The 9,235-nt window shown below is 36.5% G+C and overlaps 1 long non-coding RNA gene across 1 annotated transcript; it reads left to right on the top strand.

Moving 5' to 3' along the window:
* The first annotated feature begins 186 nt into the window (after window positions 1-186).
* LOC140015646 (uncharacterized) lies at window positions 187-7,475 on the top strand. Its single transcript, XR_011822281.1, has 2 exons — window positions 187-656; window positions 7,214-7,475. It is a non-coding gene; the product is annotated as an uncharacterized lncRNA (long non-coding RNA).
* Window positions 7,476-9,235: the final 1,760 nt, after the last annotated feature.

The following is a 9,235-nucleotide window of genomic DNA, read 5'->3' as shown; positions in this document are numbered from 1 at the left end:
GCTCCCTAGACCAGTCTTCAACCGAGAGAAAGTGAGGGATAATTTGCTCATTGCATGACTAGCCACAATTTTTGACCAAGTCCAAGTACCATGCACAAGTTGACCAAGTCCAATTTATTCCCTCTTGTTTCTTTTCTTTAGTTCAACCGAGAGGGAGAAGCTTTCATTCTTTCTTCCTCACAAACAGCCGAGAGACAGAGCTAGAAAGAAACCCATTTACTTCTCCTCATTTGCTTTCTAAAAAAAAAAAAAAAAACCCAATGGAAAACCACAAGATTTAACCCTGGAGCTTTCTTCATTTTTCAACCATTAACATCAGTCTTGAAACAAGAAAAATTAGCCATAGTCTTCCTCTTGTTTTGCTCCACTTCAGCCGAGAGAGAGAAGAGAGTTGAGAGCAAGAAAACTCCATCTTCTTCTTCCTGTCATCAACCGAGAACCAAGGCTGATTCAGCCATAGATATTTCACAAAATTCCCCTATTTCTTCAAGTTTAAACCGTAAGTGAGAGAGAGTCAAGAGAGTAGAAAGGATCCAGCTATGTTGGAGGGGAGAAAACAGAGGAAAGTTGGTGCATATCACCCTTGAGGTATCGAAGGAGAAGCAAGTGAGCCATCTGCATTTTTTTTCAGCTTTGATTTGTAAGGAAAAAGGGAGGTAACAATTGCTATAAAACCCCTCATTTTTCTATTACTCTTGAGTACTCTAGCTGTATGTTTAATTTAAGCCAAAAGGTGGGAGTTTAGTGGAAGAAAAATATACTTTTCTAAGTTATAGGTTGCTGGAATGTTAATTTAGTGACATATGCTGATAGTTTTGATTTGCAGCTTTGTATTTGGAACTTTGATGGGTTTCCTTGCTAAGAACTTAGGTCATATGATTCATCCTATGTTAAAAATGATATATGGTGTATTTGCCATGAAAAAGAGTGAGAAATTAGTGGCTTGGATGAAAGAAATTTTGAAGGAACCTGGTTGGAAAAAAAATCTGTGGGCTGACCGATTGCATAAAGTTGAATATATCAGTTTTACTTTAAATTTGGAGTGAAGTTTTGCTAAGATTTCATGTTTTATATCATGCCAACCGTGTATATAGAAGTTAGTATGTTTATATGGTTGAATCATAGTTGTATGTTCATTGATTTGGCTGAAAATTTGTCTAAGAGAGCTTGAGAAAAATTGGAGGAACTTTGCTCCATCCTTGTCACAGCTTGCTGTCTCGTCCGTTTGAGGAGTTTCCACTAGGAAGTCACACTCTAACTGTTATATTTCTTGTTTTGTATGATATATAGCATGTTGGTTTTGATCTTGGTTGCAAATTGCTGGTTTAGAGGTGAGATTTGTAGAGATAAAGTTGAAATAACTCTTGCGAAAGCTGGAAATTCGGGTAACAATTACCTCTGGACAGTTTTAGTAAACGGATCATAACTTAGTGTAGAAAAATCGAAATTGAGTGCCGTCAATTGTGTTTGAAACTATACTCATAGATCTTTCCAACGGTATAAAATTGGAGCTGTGGTTCATTTTATATATGCACCAGGAAATCAGCAAAGTTGACTGAAAAATCGGTCGTGAACAAGTAAAAATTGGGATGTTGTGGTAACTTGTGACTCAATTTGGATTAACTTATGAACCAAATATCCTTGAGATGTCTTCTAAAAATTGTTAGTATTTCAAGTCTAGTTTTAAACGAGATAATTTATATGAGTTTTTGACATTTATAACTTAAGTTATGATTTTTCCAAAGAAAGAATGCTTGCTGGAATTTCAGCTTTGATTGCTAAATTTTTCAAGATGATGTTAAGCTCAATTTGCTCAAAACACCCTAGAAGACTTTTAAACTACAAGTATGTGTTGGAAATAAACCAAAACCATGGACCTTAAGTGGTTTAAACTCCATTTATTTCACTGCTTTCATGGCTGGAATTCTCCTTGAGGCAGACCGAAAGAGAGAGTGATTTTTGTTCAGCTTTACAATTGGCTTTGTGTGGTGAAATCATCTTGTTAATGTCCTAAACACATGATTAGACATTCACTTTGGTATGAGTAGTGAATTGGAGTAGAAAATGAAAGGTTTGAGAGGTGAAAACTTCACTTTTACATGTTTCATATCCCAAGCGATAAATTTCTAGTTTTAGTTGAGGAAAATGAGTGTTAATATGTTAATATCATGTTTAATATAAATGTTAGCCATGTCATGTGATTTTTTCTAGCTTGTACATGTTCTATTAGTTTGCTTATGGAAATTTCAGCTTGTAGAGTTGAACTTTTGCTTGATGGCCAGCCTTGGTATGGAGACATGTGAGTTGAATACTTGTCTATTTTTGGTGGCTTATGGTCTGAAACTAGCAGCTTGTATAGCCTATCATTTGTGGTCTTGATTTGGATGGTTTGGCCATTAAATTTTGTATTGAATTTGGAGAGGAAATATAGGATAAAACAGGGGTTATTGTGACAGCCCCACCTTCCCCTAAGGTGAACCAAAGGGTACGGCGGGCCGCCTGCCCAACTCTCGCCGGGATTCAGTCGTTCACAACAATCCTTTTAAATGAAATCGGAATAAAATCACAAGAATAAATAGGGCAACGATCCAAAACTTAAAGCGGAACTTATATACATTGCCAACCCAAAAGAGAGTATGTACATCGAATATACAAAGGTTCTTAATCCTTCGTACGTCCGGCCCGTGCCAAGCACTGGGGCGAGAACCATAAAAAAAAACAAAAGAACTAGACTAGGCTAGTCTATGCTCTCATCCTGCTCGCCGTCCCCTGTTAAGGAAAACAAAACTAAAGGGGTGAGTTAAAAGCTCAGTGAGGTTCCGAACACATAATCAAAAAATCATTTCAATACATGAAACATGGAGTATCAATAATTCAAGAAACATTTACAACGGAAAGCGATAGTAACACATTCATTAAAAGGATACGGGCTCACTGGGAGCCGTAAATTTGTTCGTTCGTTCGTTCTCCTGACATTTCCCCTTATTCCTCCATTCTTTTGAAGATTGCATTTTTGTAAGTAAAACCCTCGTTCATTCTTTCGTTTCATTCACCCCTTTCCTGGCCTTTGGCCAGGCTCCATCAACCTACAAGGTAATACTCGAGTATACCAACGTTCACACCCAGCGATATGGCCAGCGTCACCATATCGCCCGACCGAGTCCGCTTCTGGCTCAAGTCGATCGGTAACGAAGGGCAGGGCCCAGTTCAGCCAGAAGGCTTACATTCATGCACAACTAATCGTTCGTTCAATCATTAAATCATTGAAAAGTTCATACGTATTTAGGTCGAGTGCGATGAAGTACACACTCGCCCAGAAAACTTGTTTTGAAAATCATTGCAAGTACTTAACACGTTATCAAACAATAACACAAGTCATGGAGTCAAGAATAATATAGCAAACAAGGAACACTCACCTATGTATGCAAAACAACTTGCAAAATATCCTTCCGGATATTATCCTTAGTCACCGAGAAAACCTAAAGTTAATGAGACAGAATATTTCAGTTCATCTAGCACAAACAATTAGGTATTTAAAGTGAAACGAGGACATTTAGACCCGTAGACAAAATAGTTAGGGTTTCGTAGACCAAATGTAAAACCAAACTCAAAAGGATTATAAAATTTTCTAATGTAAACACTTGAACCAAAGACAAGTCGGAATCCAACTAGAGGGGCTAAGAAATACTGTTTTCGGAATCGTTTATATGGTTCAAAATCATTTCATATTCAAGTAGATATTATAGACTTCATGAAAAAGAGGGAGGACAAAAATACCCAAGAAAACCCTAAACCATTCCTCTTTATTTGGTAAGAGTAAGTAAACATTTGGAATTTCTAATTTAAGAAGGATTATGTTTTAAGATGGAAAAACGGTTATAGTATTTGCCAAACAAAAATATACAAGTTCAAATAGAAACTTAGCCCTCGAGCGAAAATTTGGGCAGCACGCCCTTTGTATTTTCCTATTTCCAGCCATTTATGGCTTCATTCTTTTTCTCAATCGAACCAAGATTACCCACAACACAAATTCATTTCAATAGCCATTCCATAGGCTCAAAACAATACAAGTATAGAAATCGAGCTAATAACAAATGCGGAAATGAAACTTAACAAAAGACAGATTTGACGGGTTTTGCGTAACGGACACATCCGACGCTACGCTTATCGGATTGGAATGTAATTTATACCATTTCGAAGCTAAGACAGAGGGTTACAATTTTGATAAAGACCACTCAGTCAAGTTCTCACCCTAACTAGGTCAAATAAACCAAAACAACTCCAGATTTTCCAGGTCAAAGTGTACTGCAGCAGTCCTGACTTATTCAGTCATATCTCAACACCTATAACTCCAATTCAGGTGATTCCAAAGCCATTTGAAACCTAAGATACAAGGCTATAAGTCTTAAGAAGACATTGACAGCCAAATCAGTAGTATTCCTGGTCAAAACAACCAATTACAGAAGCTGAGTAGTATGTTCGGATAGAAACAGGGCAGCAAGGGTATTTCAGTCTTTTCACAGGTTACGTTGCTCCGATTGATCTGAAAGTTTGTAGGATATTATAAAATATTATTAGCTACAACTTTCATGTTTTGTGCTAAGGTCAGTTCGGCCTCTAACTATGGGTAACAGAACCGGGCAGAACCAAGCAGTCATAAGTTTCATTTCTGGAATTTTAAAAAATCCATGCACTCCAATGCTAATCTTCTTAGTTTTGGCTTGATTCACCACCTCAACCTCCTAGACAAGCTTGTATGCACTATATACCATCCACACAAGAAGAAACATGGCTGAACAACACAAAACCCTACCTTACTAATTCACCCAAAATCATCACAACTACTTGTATAGTTACCAATTTAATCAAAACTTGAGTTGTATAGCAACTTGAGCAAGAATAAAAGCACCAAAGATAAGCGACAGCCAATACCTCAATAAAGATGGTAGCGTAGAGTTTTCCTCTCCAAAATCACTCCACCAAAGCCTTTAAATCTCCTTAGTGAGCAAGTTTTATGGAGTAGTTGGTACAAACTTTGATTGGAACTCAAGATTCAAGCACAATTTGAAGTTGGAGTTGAAGGTTTCTCTCTTGTTTTTTCCCTCCCCTAAAATTTCGGCCAAGCTCAAGAAAAATGGAAGAAAATGGAGCCAAGAAGAAGATAAAAAGGAAGGAAAATGTCTTGGTCAAAGGTCTTGGTCAAGACCTTGGTTGGATTTGTGACACATGGCTTAATCCCAAATATGTCCACCAAAATATCTCTCTTTTCCTTAGTCAATAATGGTGGCTGGCTTAAGGGTTAATTAAGAGCTAATTAGCTCAACTAAAACAAGGAGATTAAGGTAATAAAGTGGTGGTCAAGTGGTGTACTCACTCGGTAACAAACGGTACCCGTCGGTTCGAGCCGATTTTCTTAAATCACACGTACTAGAGTTTTTTTCTTCCTATTCACTAAGTTTATATCATTGCTTCTAATCACATATTATTTCTCACCTAAAAGTCACTCTTAAGCACCAAATTTGATCCTCGCTCCGTACCGGATAATTACACTACGGATACACGAAAAACCCTATTTCACTTCGATTTGAAATCGAAAAGGAAAACCCTAATTTCCTATGATCATTGGCATTTTTATAGGGTGATTGATTGGTAAGATGGTATAGAATAATATTTTCGAAATAATTTTCAAATAAAAGGAAATTTTCAAGAAATATATAAGGAATTTGCAAGTCCTCACAGTTATGCTGTCCAAATTTTGGGGCAGCTTACTACCTTGATTTTGGACTGATTTGGTGATGTACTTGCCTAATATGCTTAGTGAACCTTTAAGCTTTGCTTATGTATTGCACTTTGGTCGAAATGGAAGGGTTTCATTGCGATTTTCTTCCAAATTGCTGGCTAAAATTGTGCTTGTTTGTTGATGGAGAGTGCAGTCTATTACATTGTTATTTTTCTAACCTTTTAGTAATTGGTTTTAGCCAAAACTTGTTCCAAACTTTGGAGGAGCCTTTTGTGCGTGAATTTGAATGAAAACTATGAAGATTGGGAGGTGAAAACCTCATGATTGTATTTGTTTCATGGCTGCGAAAAATTCTGATTTGGAGGGCAGTTTTTCACCTTGCTACCTTTTAGCCTCAACGTCTTTAGTTTGAAAGTCTTTTGGACACAACCTCGCTGACTTGACTTGAGAAAACCTTGTTTCTTTCATTGGTTCGCCGCTGGAAAATTTCCCGCCATGAAGCGAATAAGGAACTTGTTGGTTACTCATGTTTCTTGAGTCCAAAATGCTCTTATACGCTTCAAAACCCTACTTGAGTTTTTGTCCTAGAATATACTTAAATTTTTCCTTGATTTCCATTCTAAATATGGTTGTTTATGTTGGGTTTTGAAAAAATTTAACTTGGAGAGGTATACAACTCATAGCCGAGTCTAAATTATGAATTCTGTTCACTTGGTTATTCTTAGGGCTTGTCTGATCAAGGGGGCAATCCAGGAGGAAACTTTTGATGCTATTTTTGCTTGAACTAGTGAGTGTTCCAACTGCAAGTTCCATGCTACTTGTTGCGCAAATATGACCTGTTTATAACTTGTTACTTGAATTGACTTGTTATTACATAGGTGAGTGTGTACTTTATCACACTCGACCTAACTTGATTGAATTCCTGATTTACTACTATAAGTGAATTGTTTGCAAGTGAACTGAGATTCATGCGCATGAGTTGAATGTAACGGCCTGGATCCTAAACCCCATAGGCTAGTTAATCGAGTCGAGCCGGCAAGGGTCTGGTCGATTAGATAACGAACCCTGGGTCTACTGTTTTGTCGAATGGAGTGTTATCTCCTCGACTAATTGGTATACTCAAGTATTACTACCACTGTTTATGTTTGGAGTTCGGGCCCGGTAGGGGGTTGATTGGTGGATGGAGGTTGGAGTTAAGTGGTGATCTACTGGACTTGTTATGATTCCATGGTTGACGGAGTGTCAACAGATTCTGAACAAGTTGTCATGGAACCTATTCCCGAGAACAGACTATATCCTTTTATATGCATGTGTTATCGGCTGTACATGGTTAAATGAGTTCTCTAGATGTTACGTTCTTTATGGAAAATGTGATCATGCTATGATGTGAATGCTAAAATACCTAATTGCTTGTTGTTCTCTTGGAACCTCACTGAGCTTTTAACTCATCCCTTCATTTGTTTTCCTTAACAGGGAACGAAGAAGACAAGGACAAGAATAGTGCTAGTTGTAATAGGAAATCTTAATCTTGTATTTGGACGGCACTATATTATGGTATTAGTTTACAAGTTCTTATCTTTTGGTCTGTATTTTGGTTTGTCTATTCGGATGATTGGTAGCATATAGATGTTATATTGAGGAGTTTAGTGTTATTGATTTGCTATCCAAAGAATAAGGAATTCAAAAGTTGTAGTCCTTATTTTAAGTAATTGCAATTCTATTTATACTTAGAGAAGTGATTGAACTGCTTGCATTTCATTTCGCTTGGTCATATACATAAGTATGGAGTTTTTTGTGAAGTTGGATGGCTTGTAATATCTATTGGGGAGTTTCATTCTTAATTTGAAGTTAATGTTATCTCTGAAATTAATGTTAGTAAGTGAGTTCTGGCGAGAGCTAGGCAGGTGATCCGCTAACCTCTGGGGTTCGCCCTTGAGGGAAGTGGGGTCGTCACAGTCTTTAATTTCCCGACTTATGGTATTTCCAAATCAGCTAAAATCCCCAATCGCGTAATCACTATTTTCACTTAACGAGTTTCCAAAAATTAAATTTTGACACAAGTCACTTTAAAAATATAACGAAACTATAGACCCATGTAATTAGGTCTAAAGAGGTTAGAAAATAATATTCAGAATAAATGGGCAATTAAATATTCAAATAAGCTCGAAATAGGAATTTAAAATAATAAATTTTGCGAGTCCTCACAGGAGTCTAGTAGTAATTCCTCGATAAACCTTTCTTAATCTACTATTGATCATTCTTAATTCTCCAATATTAATACACTCTCGATTCAGGAATTACCTCAAAAATGTGTACTCGTTATTCCGAATTAAACGAATTTTCGAAAAGTGAATTTTTCAACAAAACATTTTAAAATATAAAAGAGGCGTTGTTCCATATAACTGGATTTTTAAATGGTCAAAATAAATTATTCGGAGAAAATGAGTAAATAAATACTTAAGTAAACTTGTTATATTCGATAAATAAGAAAATTTTCGGGTCCTCACATCCTCCCCTCCTTAAAAGGAATTTCGTCCTCGAAATTCACACCTAAGACTATCATTCTCGTAATGGTTAAATCTACTAGATCAATCATTAACTTACGTTTTCCAGCCCATGCTGCACAATTTCTATTCATTTAACTAGCAATCAAACATTGATTTTTCCTCAGTAGATATTTTGATTCCCAGGTCATAGGGCAACATAATCGGCCTTATGTTTTCCTCACATAGGTAATGTCTTCACTCTTCATGCAAATTTATAACTACTAACTCCAAATCATGAGTTGATTACTTTCTCTCGTGATATATTAACTTTCTAGAGACATACACGATCACTTCATCCTATATCGTTAGTATACATTCTAATCTATCCTTTAAAGCATCTGGATAAATTACAAAACTACCTCCTCCGCTCGGTAGGACTATCACAAGTGCATCGGTTAAATACATTTCACTTTTAAAATTCTTCCTCACAATTAAAATCCCGAATAACCTGCCAAGTCTTGCACTCTTAAAAAAAAAATTCCTTGATCAAACCAAAGGAAAGGTTCGACTACCTCCAAGAACTCCAAATTTCGGTAGGATTTTCTAGTCATTTCCTCTTAAACAACTTCCACTATAACTGAGTTAATAACAACTCCTTCCTTAGATATTGTATAACCTAGAAAGGCTATTTCCCTCCAATTGAATTCACATTTATCGAACTTAACGAAAGTTGGTGCATTCATGAGGTTTGTAAAATATCATCAAGTATCATTCATGATCTCCTCAACCTTAGAGTATACTGATATATCATCAATAAAGGCCACCACAGGTTAATCCTATTACGATTTAAAACCCCGATGCATTCAGGTCATAATTGCTGCTAGTGCATTGGTAAATCCAACGGCGTAATTAAAAGTTCAAAGTGTCCCTATTTTGAATTGGAAGTGATTTTAAACATATCAGTTTCTAGGGTCCTCAACTGGTAATAGCTCTACTTTAAATTCAACTT

This window comes from Coffea arabica, chromosome 10c (genome assembly GCF_036785885.1).
Source record: "Coffea arabica cultivar ET-39 chromosome 10c, Coffea Arabica ET-39 HiFi, whole genome shotgun sequence".
Classification (NCBI taxonomy): domain Eukaryota; kingdom Viridiplantae; phylum Streptophyta; class Magnoliopsida; order Gentianales; family Rubiaceae; genus Coffea; species Coffea arabica.
Note: the sequence above shows the minus strand (reverse complement) of the source record. Positions and strands in the feature narration are given on the sequence as shown.